Consider the following 15,901-nt stretch of genomic DNA (forward strand, 5'->3'; position numbering starts at 1 on the left):
GGCAGATTTGCACTCGATGACACCTCGACAACAGCCGGTCCTCACATTTACGTCTTGCTCTCCTTACGTCAGTATACGAGTCTGTGACGCTGGCTTTGCAACATCTTGCGTGCCTTTAGGCTCGCCGCGACCAACACTTACCACGCACTGACCACAAAACATGGAGGCGCCGGGGCTTGAACCCGGGACCTTTCACATGCAAAGCGAACGTTCTACCAACTGAGCTACGCCCCCAAGCACAACCAAGCTGCGCTGTTCTCCATTCTTTACTACTCTTATGTGCACGGACACGATGGTTGGTTGGTTTGCAGGGCTGAAGGGAACAGAGTACAAAGGCGCGGACGCGTTCATATACACAAGAGTTCCAAGTAGTTTCGATGCTCTGGTATTACGACTGCAAATTCCGTCCGTTTTTAACGTCTTAAATTGAAGGGGCAGTCACAAGTTGCTCTGTTTTCACTCCATGTCGACAATCACACAGCACCTGAGGTAACAAGCACATCTGAAGCCCCATTGTGCACTCGACTGTTCATGCCAACTCACTGCCTCGCACTTAACTACTGTGTACCACTCTTGTCGTCCAACTGCAAAAGACTGGGCCACAACAAGTTTCCGCGTCTCCATTGCACTGCGCAAACTACGAAACGCTCCCCAAACATGGCACTCACCCATGCAGACGACTTTTCCGACTTTACACGACGCTCACGCTAGTGACAGCCTTATTTAGAGCTTGACGTCGCGCCCAAGCGAGTGAGCACATTTCGCCTACGGCTTAGGCCGCCCACCTAGTGTGGCTGCTCGGTGTCTGCAGGCAGCGAGGGGCTGCAAGCTTCCCGTATTCGCGCCTATGTCACCTCTGCTTGCTTGTCAGAGACAGAGTATCGCAAAACATACAACTCACTCCATGAATTGATTGCTACGGCATCTGTCATCAGCAGTCACAACTAGCAACACCAGTAGCAGCCGACTGCACGTAAAGAATTGGAATGTGCAGTGGGATTTTTGTGAATTCGGCGCAAGGCTCATCTTTCCGACATAGGTTTGAGAATCTTATGGGAACACGTGTACTGTTTCTAAATTAAGTGTAGTGGTGGGAGGAGGGTACTTCCTGCGCATTACAGCACGCTTGCCAATTGTGGCTGCTAATCGTTCGCTCGTATCTGCCTTGACACATTTTCTGGCTGTGAATTATTCCACTTGCATGGCAGTGTGCGCATGTTGGTGTGTTAAAAATTCTGGAGGCGCTGGGTATCGATCCCAGTACCTCTCGCATGCTAAGCGAGCGCTCTACCATCTGAGCTACGCCCCCTGCTGACGAACTGCGCTACATACAGCCATATCAATTGCACAGACCCTTGCACTCCAATTATTCCGCAGACAAACACTACTCTCAATGTGTCTGTGAGGGTGTCTTTCAGGTTTCCTGCATTCTGTATCGAATCGTAGTTGGCCAAAATCAAAGTGGCACGCGTTCGGCCAACGCTCTGAGGTAGACGAAAGTGTTGTTCACTCTCTAGACTTCACTGAGGTTAGGCCGTTTTACCCAAGGCAGATTTGCACTCGATTACACCTCGACAACAGCCGGTCCTCACATTTACGTCTTGCTCTCCTTACGTCAGTATACGAGTCTGTGACGCTGGCTTTGCAACATCTTGCGTGCCTTTAGGCTCGCCGCGACCAACACTTACCACGCACTGACCACAAAACATGGAGGCGCCGGGGCTTGAACCCGGGACCTTTCACATGCAAAGCGAACGCTCTACCAACTGAGCTACGCCCCCAAGCACAACCAAGCTGCGCTGTTCTCCATTCTTTACTACTCTTATGTGCACGGACACGATGGTTGGTTGGTTTGCAGGGCTGAAGGGAACAGAGTACAAAGGCGCGGACGCGTTCATATACACAAGAGTTCCAAGTAGTTTCGATGCTCTGGTATTACGACTGCAAATTCCGTCCGTTTTTAACGTCTTAAATTGAAGGGGCAGTCACAAGTTGCTCTGTTTTCACTCCATGTCGACAATCACACAGCACCTGAGGTAACAAGCACATCTGAAGCCCCATTGTGCACTCGACTGTTCATGCCAACTCACTGCCTCGCACTTAACTACTGTGTACCACTCTTGTCGTCCAACTGCAAAAGACTGGGCCACAACAAGTTTCCGCGTCTCCATTGCACTGCGCAAACTACGAAACGCTCCCCAAACATGGCACTCACCCATGCAGACGACTTTTCCGACTTTACACGACGCTCACGCTAGTGACAGCCTTATTTAGAGCTTGACGTCGCGCCCAAGCGAGTGAGCACATTTCGCCTACGGCTTAGGCCGCCCACCTAGTGTGGCTGCTCGGTGTCTGCAGGCAGCGAGGGGCTGCAAGCTTCCCGTATTCGCGCCTATGTCACCTCTGCTTGCTTGTCAGAGACAGAGTATCGCAAAACATACAACTCACTCCATGAATTGATTGCTACGGCATCTGTCATCAGCAGTCACAACTAGCAACACCAGTAGCAGCCGACTGCACGTAAAGAATTGGAATGTGCAGTGGGATTTTTGTGAATTCGGCGCAAGGCTGATCTTTCCGACATAGGTTTGAGAATCTTATGGGAACACGTGTACTGTTTCTAAATTAAGTGTAGTGGTGGGAGGAGGGTACTTCCTGCGCATTACAGCACGCTTGCCAATTGTGGCTGCTAATCGTTCGCTCGTATCTGCCTTGACACATTTTCTGGCTGTGAATTATTCCACTTGCATGGCAGTGTGCGCATGTTGGTGTGTTAAAAATTCTGGAGGCGCTGGGTATCGATCCCAGTACCTCTCGCATGCTAAGCGAGCGCTCTACCATCTGAGCTACGCCCCCTGCTGACGAACTGCGCTACATACAGCCATATCAATTGCACAGACCCTTGCACTCCAATTATTCCGCAGACAAACACTACTCTCAATGTGTCTGTGAGGGTGTCTTTCAGGTTTCCTGCATTCTGTATCGAATCGTAGTTGGCCAAAATCAAAGTGGCACGCGTTCGGCCAACGCTCTGAGGTAGACGAAAGTGTTGTTCACTCTCTAGACTTCACTGAGGTTAGGCCGTTTTACCCAAGGCAGATTTGCACTCGATGACACCTCGACAACAGCCGGTCCTCACATTTACGTCTTGCTCTCCTTACGTCAGTATACGAGTCTGTGACGCTGGCTTTGCAACATCTTGCGTGCCTTTAGGCTCGCCGCGACCAACACTTACCACGCACTGACCACAAAACATGGAGGCGCCGGGGCTTGAACCCGGGACCTTTCACATGCAAAGCGAACGCTCTACCAACTGAGCTACGCCCCCAAGCACAACCAAGCTGCGCTGTTCTCCATTCTTTACTACTCTTATGTGCACGGACACGATGGTTGGTTGGTTTGCAGGGCTGAAGGGAACAGAGTACAAAGGCGCGGACGCGTTCATATACACAAGAGTTCCAAGTAGTTTCGATGCTCTGGTATTACGACTGCAAATTCCGTCCGTTTTTAACGTCTTAAATTGAAGGGGCAGTCACAAGTTGCTCTGTTTTCACTCCATGTCGACAATCACACAGCACCTGAGGTAACAAGCACATCTGAAGCCCCATTGTGCACTCGACTGTTCATGCCAACTCACTGCCTCGCACTTAACTACTGTGTACCACTCTTGTCGTCCAACTGCAAAAGACTGGGCCACAACAAGTTTCCGCGTCTCCATTGCACTGCGCAAACTACGAAACGCTCCCCAAACATGGCACTCACCCATGCAGACGACTTTTCCGACTTTACACGACGCTCACGCTAGTGACAGCCTTATTTAGAGCTTGACGTCGCGCCCAAGCGAGTGAGCACATTTCGCCTACGGCTTAGGCCGCCCACCTAGTGTGGCTGCTCGGTGTCTGCAGGCAGCGAGGGGCTGCAAGCTTCCCGTATTCGCGCCTATGTCACCTCTGCTTGCTTGTCAGAGACAGAGTATCGCAAAACATACAACTCACTCCATGAATTGATTGCTACGGCATCTGTCATCAGCAGTCACAACTAGCAACACCAGTAGCAGCCGACTGCACGTAAAGAATTGGAATGTGCAGTGGGATTTTTGTGAATTCGGCGCAAGGCTCATCTTTCCGACATAGGTTTGAGAATCTTATGGGAACACGTGTACTGTTTCTAAATTAAGTGTAGTGGTGGGAGGAGGGTACTTCCTGCGCATTACAGCACGCTTGCCAATTGTGGCTGCTAATCGTTCGCTCGTATCTGCCTTGACACATTTTCTGGCTGTGAATTATTCCACTTGCATGGCAGTGTGCGCATGTTGGTGTGTTAAAAATTCTGGAGGCGCTGGGTATCGATCCCAGTACCTCTCGCATGCTAAGCGAGCGCTCTACCATCTGAGCTACGCCCCCTGCTGACGAACTGCGCTACATACAGCCATATCAATTGCACAGACCCTTGCACTCCAATTATTCCGCAGACAAACACTACTCTCAATGTGTCTGTGAGGGTGTCTTTCAGGTTTCCTGCATTCTGTATCGAATCGTAGTTGGCCAAAATCAAAGTGGCACGCGTTCGGCCAACGCTCTGAGGTAGACGAAAGTGTTGTTCACTCTCTAGACTTCACTGAGGTTAGGCCGTTTTACCCAAGGCAGATTTGCACTCGATGACACCTCGACAACAGCCGGTCCTCACATTTACGTCTTGCTCTCCTTACGTCAGTATACGAGTCTGTGACGCTGGCTTTGCAACATCTTGCGTGCCTTTAGGCTCGCCGCGACCAACACTTACCACGCACTGACCACAAAACATGGAGGCGCCGGGGCTTGAACCCGGGACCTTTCACATGCAAAGCGAACGCTCTACCAACTGAGCTACGCCCCCAAGCACAACCAAGCTGCGCTGTTCTCCATTCTTTACTACTCTTATGTGCACGGACACGATGGTTGGTTGGTTTGCAGGGCTGAAGGGAACAGAGTACAAAGGCGCGGACGCGTTCATATACACAAGAGTTCCAAGTAGTTTCGATGCTCTGGTATTACGACTGCAAATTCCGTCCGTTTTTAACGTCTTAAATTGAAGGGGCAGTCACAAGTTGCTCTGTTTTCACTCCATGTCGACAATCACACAGCACCTGAGGTAACAAGCACATCTGAAGCCCCATTGTGCACTCGACTGTTCATGCCAACTCACTGCCTCGCACTTAACTACTGTGTACCACTCTTGTCGTCCAACTGCAAAAGACTGGGCCACAACAAGTTTCCGCGTCTCCATTGCACTGCGCAAACTACGAAACGCTCCCCAAACATGGCACTCACCCATGCAGACGACTTTTCCGACTTTACACGACGCTCACGCTAGTGACAGCCTTATTTAGAGCTTGACGTCGCGCCCAAGCGAGTGAGCACATTTCGCCTACGGCTTAGGCCGCCCACCTAGTGTGGCTGCTCGGTGTCTGCAGGCAGCGAGGGGCTGCAAGCTTCCCGTATTCGCGCCTATGTCACCTCTGCTTGCTTGTCAGAGACAGAGTATCGCAAAACATACAACTCACTCCATGAATTGATTGCTACGGCATCTGTCATCAGCAGTCACAACTAGCAACACCAGTAGCAGCCGACTGCACGTAAAGAATTGGAATGTGCAGTGGGATTTTTGTGAATTCGGCGCAAGGCTCATCTTTCCGACATAGGTTTGAGAATCTTATGGGAACACGTGTACTGTTTCTAAATTAAGTGTAGTGGTGGGAGGAGGGTACTTCCTGCGCATTACAGCACGCTTGCCAATTGTGGCTGCTAATCGTTCGCTCGTATCTGCCTTGACACATTTTCTGGCTGTGAATTATTCCACTTGCATGGCAGTGTGCGCATGTTGGTGTGTTAAAAATTCTGGAGGCGCTGGGTATCGATCCCAGTAACTCTCGCATGCTAAGCGAGCGCTCTACCATCTGAGCTACGCCCCCTGCTGACGAACTGCGCTACATACAGCCATATCAATTGCACAGACCCTTGCACTCCAATTATTCCGCAGACAAACACTACTCTCAATGTGTCTGTGAGGGTGTCTTTCAGGTTTCCTGCATTCTGTATCGAATCGTAGTTGGCCAAAATCAAAGTGGCACGCGTTCGGCCAACGCTCTGAGGTAGACGAAAGTGTTGTTCACTCTCTAGACTTCACTGAGGTTAGGCCGTTTTACCCAAGGCAGATTTGCACTCGATGACACCTCGACAACAGCCGGTCCTCACATTTACGTCTTGCTCTCCTTACGTCAGTATACGAGTCTGTGACGCTGGCTTTGCAACATCTTGCGTGCCTTTAGGCTCGCCGCGACCAACACTTACCACGCACTGACCACAAAACATGGAGGCGCCGGGGCTTGAACCCGGGACCTTTCACATGCAAAGCGAACGCTCTACCAACTGAGCTACGCCCCCAAGCACAACCAAGCTGCGCTGTTCTCCATTCTTTACTACTCTTATGTGCACGGACACGATGGTTGGTTGGTTTGCAGGGCTGAAGGGAACAGAGTACAAAGGCGCGGACGCGTTCATATACACAAGAGTTCCAAGTAGTTTCGATGCTCTGGTATTACGACTGCAAATTCCGTCCGTTTTTAACGTCTTAAATTGAAGGGGCAGTCACAAGTTGCTCTGTTTTCACTCCATGTCGACAATCACACAGCACCTGAGGTAACAAGCACATCTGAAGCCCCATTGTGCACTCGACTGTTCATGCCAACTCACTGCCTCGCACTTAACTACTGTGTACCACTCTTGTCGTCCAACTGCAAAAGACTGGGCCACAACAAGTTTCCGCGTCTCCATTGCACTGCGCAAACTACGAAACGCTCCCCAAACATGGCACTCACCCATGCAGACGACTTTTCCGACTTTACACGACGCTCACGCTAGTGACAGCCTTATTTAGAGCTTGACGTCGCGCCCAAGCGAGTGAGCACATTTCGCCTACGGCTTAGGCCGCCCACCTAGTGTGACTGCTCGGTGTCTGCAGGCAGCGAGGGGCTGCAAGCTTCCCGTATTCGCGCCTATGTCACCTCTGCTTGCTTGTCAGAGACAGAGTATCGCAAAACATACAACTCACTCCATGAATTGATTGCTACGGCATCTGTCATCAGCAGTCACAACTAGCAACACCAGTAGCAGCCGACTGCACGTAAAGAATTGGAATGTGCAGTGGGATTTTTGTGAATTCGGCGCAAGGCTCATCTTTCCGACATAGGTTTGAGAATCTTATGGGAACACGTGTACTGTTTCTAAATTAAGTGTAGTGGTGGGAGGAGGGTACTTCCTGCGCATTACAGCACGCTTGCCAATTGTGGCTGCTAATCGTTCGCTCGTATCTGCCTTGACACATTTTCTGGCTGTGAATTATTCCACTTGCATAGCAGTGTGCGCATGTTGGTGTGTTAAAAATTCTGGAGGCGCTGGGTATCGATCCCAGTACCTCTCGCATGCTAAGCGAGCGCTCTACCATCTGAGCTACGCCCTCTGCTGACGAACTGCGCTACATACAGCCATATCAATTGCACAGACCCTTGCACTCCAATTATTCCGCAGACAAACACTACTCTCAATGTGTCTGTGAGGGTGTCTTTCAGGTTTCCTGCATTCTGTATCGAATCGTAGTTGGCCAAAATCAAAGTGGCACGCGTTCGGCCAACGCTCTGAGGTAGACGAAAGTGTTGTTCACTCTCTAGACTTCACTGAGGTTAGGCCGTTTTACCCAAGGCAGATTTGCACTCGATGACACCTCGACAACAGCCGGTCCTCACATTTACGTCTTGCTCTCCTTACGTCAGTATACGAGTCTGTGACGCTGGCTTTGCAACATCTTGCGTGCCTTTAGGCTCGCCGCGACCAACACTTACCACGCACTGACCACAAAACATGGAGGCGCCGGGGCTTGAACCCGGGACCTTTCACATGCAAAGCGAACGCTCTACCAACTGAGCTACGCGCCCAAGCACAACCAAGCTGCGCTGTTCTCCATTCTTTACTACTCTTATGTGCACGGACACGATGGTTGGTTGGTTTGCAGGGCTGAAGGGAACAGAGTACAAAGGCGCGGACGCGTTCATATACACAAGAGTTCCAAGTAGTTTCGATGCTCTGGTATTACGACTGCAAATTCCGTCCGTTTTTAACGTCTTAAATTGAAGGGGCAGTCACAAGTTGCTCTGTTTTCACTCCATGTCGACAATCACACAGCACCTGAGGTAACAAGCACATCTGAAGCCCCATTGTGCACTCGACTGTTCATGCCAACTCACTGCCTCGCACTTAACTACTGTGTACCACTCTTGTCGTCCAACTGCAAAAGACTGGGCCACAACAAGTTTCCGCGTCTCCATTGCACTGCGCAAACTACGAAACGCTCCCCAAACATGGCACTCACCCATGCAGACGACTTTTCCGACTTTACACGACGCTCACGCTAGTGACAGCCTTATTTAGAGCTTGACGTCGCGCCCAAGCGAGTGAGCACATTTCGCCTACGGCTTAGGCCGCCCACCTAGTGTGGCTGCTCGGTGTCTGCAGGCAGCGAGGGGCTGCAAGCTTCCCGTATTCGCGCCTATGTCACCTCTGCTTGCTTGTCAGAGACAGAGTATCGCAAAACATACAACTCACTCCATGAATTGATTGCTACGGCATCTGTCATCAGCAGTCACAACTAGCAACACCAGTAGCAGCCGACTGCACGTAAAGAATTGGAATGTGCAGTGGGATTTTTGTGAATTCGGCGCAAGGCTCATCTTTCCGACATAGGTTTGAGAATCTTATGGGAACACGTGTACTGTTTCTAAATTAAGTGTAGTGGTGGGAGGAGGGTACTTCCTGCGCATTACAGCACGCTTGCCAATTGTGGCTGCTAATCGTTCGCTCGTATCTGCCTTGACACATTTTCTGGCTGTGAATTATTCCACTTGCATAGCAGTGTGCGCATGTTGGTGTGTTAAAAATTCTGGAGGCGCTGGGTATCGATCCCAGTACCTCTCGCATGCTAAGCGAGCGCTCTACCATCTGAGCTACGCCCTCTGCTGACGAACTGCGCTACATACAGCCATATCAATTGCACAGACCCTTGCACTCCAATTATTCCGCAGACAAACACTACTCTCAATGTGTCTGTGAGGGTGTCTTTCAGGTTTCCTGCATTCTGTATCGAATCGTAGTTGGCCAAAATCAAAGTGGCACGCGTTCGGCCAACGCTCTGAGGTAGACGAAAGTGTTGTTCACTCTCTAGACTTCACTGAGGTTAGGCCGTTTTACCCAAGGCAGATTTGCACTCGATGACACCTCGACAACAGCCGGTCCTCACATTTACGTCTTGCTCTCCTTACGTCAGTATACGAGTCTGTGACGCTGGCTTTGCAACATCTTGCGTGCCTTTAGGCTCGCCGCGACCAACACTTACCACGCACTGACCACAAAACATGGAGGCGCCGGGGCTTGAACCCGGGACCTTTCACATGCAAAGCGAACGCTCTACCAACTGAGCTACGCGCCCAAGCACAACCAAGCTGCGCTGTTCTCCATTCTTTACTACTCTTATGTGCACGGACACGATGGTTGGTTGGTTTGCAGGGCTGAAGGGAACAGAGTACAAAGGCGCGGACGCGTTCATATACACAAGAGTTCCAAGTAGTTTCGATGCTCTGGTATTACGACTGCAAATTCCGTCCGTTTTTAACGTCTTAAATTGAAGGGGCAGTCACAAGTTGCTCTGTTTTCACTCCATGTCGACAATCACACAGCACCTGAGGTAACAAGCACATCTGAAGCCCCATTGTGCACTCGACTGTTCATGCCAACTCACTGCCTCGCACTTAACTACTGTGTACCACTCTTGTCGTCCAACTGCAAAAGACTGGGCCACAACAAGTTTCCGCGTCTCCATTGCACTGCGCAAACTACGAAACGCTCCCCAAACATGGCACTCACCCATGCAGACGACTTTTCCGACTTTACACGACGCTCACGCTAGTGACAGCCTTATTTAGAGCTTGACGTCGCGCCCAAGCGAGTGAGCACATTTCGCCTACGGCTTAGGCCGCCCACCTAGTGTGGCTGCTCGGTGTCTGCAGGCAGCGAGGGGCTGCAAGCTTCCCGTATTCGCGCCTATGTCACCTCTGCTTGCTTGTCAGAGACAGAGTATCGCAAAACATACAACTCACTCCATGAATTGATTGCTACGGCATCTGTCATCAGCAGTCACAACTAGCAACACCAGTAGCAGCCGACTGCACGTAAAGAATTGGAATGTGCAGTGGGATTTTTGTGAATTCGGCGCAAGGCTCATCTTTCCGACATAGGTTTGAGAATCTTATGGGAACACGTGTACTGTTTCTAAATTAAGTGTAGTGGTGGGAGGAGGGTACTTCCTGCGCATTACAGCACGCTTGCCAATTGTGGCTGCTAATCGTTCGCTCGTATCTGCCTTGACACATTTTCTGGCTGTGAATTATTCCACTTGCATAGCAGTGTGCGCATGTTGGTGTGTTAAAAATTCTGGAGGCGCTGGGTATCGATCCCAGTACCTCTCGCATGCTAAGCGAGCGCTCTACCATCTGAGCTACGCCCCCTGCTGACGAACTGCGCTACATACAGCCATATCAATTGCACAGACCCTTGCACTCCAATTATTCCGCAGGCAAACACTACTCTCAATGTGTCTGTGAGGGTGTCTTTCAGGTTTCCTGCATTCTGTATCGAATCGTAGTTGGCCAAAATCAAAGTGGCACGCGTTCGGCCAACGCTCTGAGGTAGACGAAAGTGTTGTTCACTCTCTAGACTTCACTGAGGTTAGGCCGTTTTACCCAAGGCAGATTTGCACTCGATGACACCTCGACAACAGCCGGTCCTCACATTTACGTCTTGCTCTCCTTACGTCAGTATACGAGTCTGTGACGCTGGCTTTGCAACATCTTGCGTGCCTTTAGGCTCGCCGCGACCAACACTTACCACGCACTGACCACAAAACATGGAGGCGCCGGGGCTTGAACCCGGGACCTTTCACATGCAAAGCGAATGCTCTACCAACTGAGCTACGCCCCCAAGCACAACCAAGCTGCGCTGTTCTCCATTCTTTACTACTCTTATGTGCACGGACACGATGGTTGGTTGGTTTGCAGGGCTGAAGGGAACAGAGTACAAAGGCGCGGACGCGTTCATATACACAAGAGTTCCAAGTAGTTTCGATGCTCTGGTATTACGACTGCAAATTCCGTCCGTTTTTAACGTCTTAAATTGAAGGGGCAGTCACAAGTTGCTCTGTTTTCACTCCATGTCGACAATCACACAGCACCTGAGGTAACAAGCACATCTGAAGCCCCATTGTGCACTCGACTGTTCATGCCAACTCACTGCCTCGCACTTAACTACTGTGTACCACTCTTGTCGTCCAACTGCAAAAGACTGGGCCACAACAAGTTTCCGCGTCTCCATTGCACTGCGCAAACTACGAAACGCTCCCCAAACATGGCACTCACCCATGCAGACGACTTTTCCGACTTTACACGACGCTCATGCTAGTGACAGCCTTATTTAGAGCTTGACGTCGCGCCCAAGCGAGTGAGCACATTTCGCCTACGGCTTAGGCCGCCCACCTAGTGTGGCTGCTCGGTGTCTGCAGGCAGCGAGGGGCTGCAAGCTTCCCGTATTCGCGCCTATGTCACCTCTGCTTGCTTGTCAGAGACAGAGTATCGCAAAACATACAACTCACTCCATGAATTGATTGCTACGGCATCTGTCATCAGCAGTCACAACTAGCAACACCAGTAGCAGCCGACTGCACGTAAAGAATTGGAATGTGCAGTGGGATTTTTGTGAATTCGGCGCAAGGCTCATCTTTCCGACATAGGTTTGAGAATCTTATGGGAACACGTGTACTGTTTCTAAATTAAGTGTAGTGGTGGGAGGAGGGTACTTCCTGCGCATTACAGCACGCTTGCCAATTGTGGCTGCTAATCGTTCGCTCGTATCTGCCTTGACACATTTTCTGGCTGTGAATTATTCCACTTGCATGGCAGTGTGCGCATGTTGGTGTGTTAAAAATTCTGGAGGCGCTGGGTATCGATCCCAGTACCTCTCGCATGCTAAGCGAGCGCTCTACCATCTGAGCTACGCCCCCTGCTGACGAACTGCGCTACATACAGCCATATCAATTGCACAGACCCTTGCACTCCAATTATTCCGCAGACAAACACTACTCTCAATGTGTCTGTGAGGGTGTCTTTCAGGTTTCCTGCATTCTGTATCGAATCGTAGTTGGCCAAAATCAAAGTGGCACGCGTTCGGCCAACGCTCTGAGGTAGACGAAAGTGTTGTTCACTCTCTAGACTTCACTGAGGTTAGGCCGTTTTACCCAAGGCAGATTTGCACTCGATGACACCTCGACAACAGCCGGTCCTCACATTTACGTCTTGCTCTCCTTACGTCAGTATACGAGTCTGTGACGCTGGCTTTGCAACATCTTGCGTGCCTTTAGGCTCGCCGCGACCAACACTTACCACGCACTGACCACAAAACATGGAGGCGCCGGGGCTTGAACCCGGGACCTTTCACATGCAAAGCGAACGCTCTACCAACTGAGCTACGCCCCCAAGCACAACCAAGCTGCGCTGTTCTCCATTCTTTACTACTCTTATGTGCACGGACACGATGGTTGGTTGGTTTGCAGGGCTGAAGGGAACAGAGTACAAAGGCGCGGACGCGTTCATATACACAAGAGTTCCAAGTAGTTTCGATGCTCTGGTATTACGACTGCAAATTCCGTCCGTTTTTAACGTCTTAAATTGAAGGGGCAGTCACAAGTTGCTCTGTTTTCACTCCATGTCGACAATCACACAGCACCTGAGGTAACAAGCACATCTGAAGCCCCATTGTGCACTCGACTGTTCATGCCAACTCACTGCCTCGCACTTAACTACTGTGTACCACTCTTGTCGTCCAACTGCAAAAGACTGGGCCACAACAAGTTTCCGCGTCTCCATTGCACTGCGCAAACTACGAAACGCTCCCCAAACATGGCACTCACCCATGCAGACGACTTTTCCGACTTTACACGACGCTCACGCTTTTTTTTTTTTTTTTTTTTTACTTTATTGTTATTTTAAAACCTGTACAACGCAGGTAGGCTGGCAGCGGCACACTACGCCGCTCTTCAGCCATAGCGTGTGACAAGAGTATAAAACATGGTGAATGACAAAGAACAAAGTGAGGGGCAAAAGAGAGAGGTCACAGAGACATAAAAAACACGGAGTCGTTCACATGTGACGATAACAACACGGAAAACACGTCGGCACGGCGCACAAAACACTGGTGAGTCCGACGGCACAAGTGAACGTAGGAGTGGGATGGCGGACACCAAAAACACTATATGACGTCACACACACGAAGCACAAAAGGCGACGATCTCCGGCGCGCGAATGTTCACTATACGTGTGCGAGTCCGGGGACCTGCCAAGAGAGGAGGAGGAGGAAGGGGAGTGGGAGAGCGAGGGGGGAGAGCAGAGACGCCACGGGCAGGGGTGATAGGGGGGAGGGAGGAAGGGGGAGAGGAAGCCCGGGGGAAGAGGGGGAAGGGAGGGGACAGGGAGATGGAAAAAGAAGGGAAGAGAAGAGAAGGGAGGGAGGGTGCCGAAAGGAAAGGACACGGGAAGTGGGGGGTGGGGCAGGGTCAAAGTTGATAGGAGGGGTAGATGGAGGGGACGAGGACATCATCAGGGAGAGGGAGCTGGCGGAAGCCACCTTGGGAGAGGGTATGGAGGGTGGAGAGATGGAGACCGGGTGGGACGTGCGAATACAGGCGCAGCAGCGGGCGGGGGTGGGAGAGGAGCGAGGAAACGAGCGGGTGAGGAGGATCAAGTTTACGTGAGGTGTACAGGATACGTATCCTTTCAAGGAAAAGGAGGAGGTGGGGGAAGGGGATGAGATCATACAGGATCCGTGTGGGGGAGGGGAGACGGATGCGATAGGCAAGGCGGAGAGCATGGCGTTCAAGGATTTGGAGGGATTTATAGAAGGTAGGGGGGGCGGAGATCCAACGCTCACGCTAGTGACAGCCTTATTTAGAGCTTGACGTCGCGCCCAAGCGAGTGAGCACATTTCGCCTACGGCTTAGGCCGCCCACCTAGTGTGGCTGCTCGGTGTCTGCAGGCAGCGAGGGGCTGTAAGCTTCCCGTATTCGCGCCTATGTCACCTCTGCTTGCTTGTCAGAGACAGAGTATCGCAAAACATACAACTCACTCCATGAATTGATTGCTACGGCATCTGTCATCAGCAGTCACAACTAGCAACACCAGTAGCAGCCGACTGCACGTAAAGAATTGGAATGTGCAGTGGGATTTTTGTGAATTCGGCGCAAGGCTGATCTTTCCGACATAGGTTTGAGAATCTTATGGGAACACGTGTACTGTTTCTAAATTAAGTGTAGTGGTGGGAGGAGGGTACTTCCTGCGCATTACAGCACGCTTGCCAATTGTGGCTGCTAATCGTTCGCTCGTATCTGCCTTGACACATTTTCTGGCTGTGAATTATTCCACTTGCATGGCAGTGTGCGCATGTTGGTGTGTTAAAAATTCTGGAGGCGCTGGGTATCGATCCCAGTACCTCTCGCATGCTAAGCGAGCGCTCTACCATCTGAGCTACGCCCCCTGCTGACGATCTGCGCTACATACAGCCATATCAATTGCACAGACCCTTGCACTCCAATTATTCCGCAGACAAACACTACTCTCAATGTGTCTGTGAGGGTGTCTTTCAGGTTTCCTGCATTCTGTATCGAATCGTAGTTGGCCAAAATCAAAGTGGCACGCGTTCGGCCAACGCTCTGAGGTAGACGAAAGTGTTGTTCACTCTCTAGACTTCACTGAGGTTAGGCCGTTTTACCCAAGGCAGATTTGCACTCGATGACACCTCGACAACAGCCGGTCCTCACATTTACGTCTTGCTCTCCTTACGTCAGTATACGAGTCTGTGACGCTGGCTTTGCAACATCTTGCGTGCCTTTAGGCTCGCCGCGACCAACACTTACCACGCACTGACCACAAAACATGGAGGCGCCGGGGCTTGAACCCGGGACCTTTCACATGCAAAGCGAACGCTCTACCAACTGAGCTACGCCCCCAAGCACAACCAAGCTGCGCTGTTCTCCATTCTTTACTACTCTTATGTGCACGGACACGATGGTTGGTTGGTTTGCAGGGCTGAAGGGAACAGAGTACAAAGGCGCGGACGCGTTCATATACACAAGAGTTCCAAGTAGTTTCGATGCTCTGGTATTACGACTGCAAATTCCGTCCGTTTTTAACGTCTTAAATTGAAGGGGCAGTAACAAGTTGCTCTGTTTTCACTCCATGTCGACAATCACATAGCACCTGAGGTAACAAGCACATCTGAAGCCCCATTGTGCACTCGACTGTTCATGCCAACTCACTGCCTCGCACTTAACTACTGTGTACCACTCTTGTCGTCCAACTGCAAAAGACTGGGCCACAACAAGTTTCCGCGTCTCCATTGCACTGCGCAAACTACGAAACGCTCCCCAAACATGGCACTCACCCATGCAGACGACTTTTCCGACTTTACACGACGCTCACGCTAGTGACAGCCTTATTTAGAGCTTGACGTCGCGCCCAAGCGAGTGAGCACATTTCGCCTACGGCTTAGGCCGCCCACCTAGTGTGGCTGCTCGGTGTCTGCAGACAGCGAGGGGCTGCAAGCTTCCCGTATTCGCGCCTATGTCACCTCTGCTTGCTTGTCAGAGACAGAGTATCGCAAAACATACAACTCACTCCATGAATTGATTGCTACGGCATCTGTCATCAGCAGTCACAACTAGCAACACCAGTAGCAGCCGACTGCACGTAAAGAATTGGAATGTGCAGTGGGAT

The 15,901-nt window shown here is 51.0% G+C and overlaps 19 non-coding genes across 19 annotated transcripts; all 19 read right to left on the reverse strand.

The window, feature by feature from the left end:
• Positions 1-161: 161 nt before the first annotated feature.
• Positions 162-234, reverse strand: Trnaa-ugc (transfer RNA alanine (anticodon UGC)). The gene has a single exon. It is a non-coding gene; the product is annotated as a tRNA-Ala (tRNA).
• Positions 235-1,236: 1,002 nt separating this feature from the next.
• On the reverse strand, positions 1,237-1,309 carry Trnaa-agc (transfer RNA alanine (anticodon AGC)). The gene has a single exon. It is a non-coding gene; the product is annotated as a tRNA-Ala (tRNA).
• A 399-nt stretch (positions 1,310-1,708) lies between these two features.
• On the reverse strand, positions 1,709-1,781 carry Trnaa-ugc (transfer RNA alanine (anticodon UGC)). Its single transcript has one exon. It is a non-coding gene; the product is annotated as a tRNA-Ala (tRNA).
• Positions 1,782-2,783: 1,002 nt separating this feature from the next.
• Trnaa-agc (transfer RNA alanine (anticodon AGC)) lies at positions 2,784-2,856 on the reverse strand. The gene has a single exon. It is a non-coding gene; the product is annotated as a tRNA-Ala (tRNA).
• A 399-nt stretch (positions 2,857-3,255) lies between these two features.
• Positions 3,256-3,328, reverse strand: Trnaa-ugc (transfer RNA alanine (anticodon UGC)). The gene has a single exon. It is a non-coding gene; the product is annotated as a tRNA-Ala (tRNA).
• Positions 3,329-4,330: 1,002 nt separating this feature from the next.
• Positions 4,331-4,403, reverse strand: Trnaa-agc (transfer RNA alanine (anticodon AGC)). Its single transcript has one exon. It is a non-coding gene; the product is annotated as a tRNA-Ala (tRNA).
• A 399-nt stretch (positions 4,404-4,802) lies between these two features.
• Positions 4,803-4,875, reverse strand: Trnaa-ugc (transfer RNA alanine (anticodon UGC)). The gene has a single exon. It is a non-coding gene; the product is annotated as a tRNA-Ala (tRNA).
• Positions 4,876-5,877: 1,002 nt separating this feature from the next.
• Trnaa-agc (transfer RNA alanine (anticodon AGC)) lies at positions 5,878-5,950 on the reverse strand. Its single transcript has one exon. It is a non-coding gene; the product is annotated as a tRNA-Ala (tRNA).
• Positions 5,951-6,349: 399 nt separating this feature from the next.
• On the reverse strand, positions 6,350-6,422 carry Trnaa-ugc (transfer RNA alanine (anticodon UGC)). The gene has a single exon. It is a non-coding gene; the product is annotated as a tRNA-Ala (tRNA).
• A 1,002-nt stretch (positions 6,423-7,424) lies between these two features.
• Positions 7,425-7,497, reverse strand: Trnaa-agc (transfer RNA alanine (anticodon AGC)). Its single transcript has one exon. It is a non-coding gene; the product is annotated as a tRNA-Ala (tRNA).
• A 399-nt stretch (positions 7,498-7,896) lies between these two features.
• Trnaa-ugc (transfer RNA alanine (anticodon UGC)) lies at positions 7,897-7,969 on the reverse strand. The gene has a single exon. It is a non-coding gene; the product is annotated as a tRNA-Ala (tRNA).
• A 1,002-nt stretch (positions 7,970-8,971) lies between these two features.
• On the reverse strand, positions 8,972-9,044 carry Trnaa-agc (transfer RNA alanine (anticodon AGC)). The gene has a single exon. It is a non-coding gene; the product is annotated as a tRNA-Ala (tRNA).
• A 399-nt stretch (positions 9,045-9,443) lies between these two features.
• On the reverse strand, positions 9,444-9,516 carry Trnaa-ugc (transfer RNA alanine (anticodon UGC)). The gene has a single exon. It is a non-coding gene; the product is annotated as a tRNA-Ala (tRNA).
• A 1,002-nt stretch (positions 9,517-10,518) lies between these two features.
• Trnaa-agc (transfer RNA alanine (anticodon AGC)) lies at positions 10,519-10,591 on the reverse strand. The gene has a single exon. It is a non-coding gene; the product is annotated as a tRNA-Ala (tRNA).
• A 399-nt stretch (positions 10,592-10,990) lies between these two features.
• Trnaa-ugc (transfer RNA alanine (anticodon UGC)) lies at positions 10,991-11,063 on the reverse strand. The gene has a single exon. It is a non-coding gene; the product is annotated as a tRNA-Ala (tRNA).
• Positions 11,064-12,065: 1,002 nt separating this feature from the next.
• Positions 12,066-12,138, reverse strand: Trnaa-agc (transfer RNA alanine (anticodon AGC)). The gene has a single exon. It is a non-coding gene; the product is annotated as a tRNA-Ala (tRNA).
• Positions 12,139-12,537: 399 nt separating this feature from the next.
• Trnaa-ugc (transfer RNA alanine (anticodon UGC)) lies at positions 12,538-12,610 on the reverse strand. The gene has a single exon. It is a non-coding gene; the product is annotated as a tRNA-Ala (tRNA).
• Positions 12,611-14,590: 1,980 nt separating this feature from the next.
• Trnaa-agc (transfer RNA alanine (anticodon AGC)) lies at positions 14,591-14,663 on the reverse strand. Its single transcript has one exon. It is a non-coding gene; the product is annotated as a tRNA-Ala (tRNA).
• A 399-nt stretch (positions 14,664-15,062) lies between these two features.
• On the reverse strand, positions 15,063-15,135 carry Trnaa-ugc (transfer RNA alanine (anticodon UGC)). Its single transcript has one exon. It is a non-coding gene; the product is annotated as a tRNA-Ala (tRNA).
• Between the last annotated feature and the right edge of the window lie 766 nt (positions 15,136-15,901).

This window comes from Schistocerca serialis, unplaced genomic scaffold (assembly GCF_023864345.2).
Source record: "Schistocerca serialis cubense isolate TAMUIC-IGC-003099 unplaced genomic scaffold, iqSchSeri2.2 HiC_scaffold_1426, whole genome shotgun sequence".
In the NCBI taxonomy this organism is placed as follows: Eukaryota; Metazoa; Arthropoda; class Insecta; order Orthoptera; family Acrididae; genus Schistocerca; species Schistocerca serialis.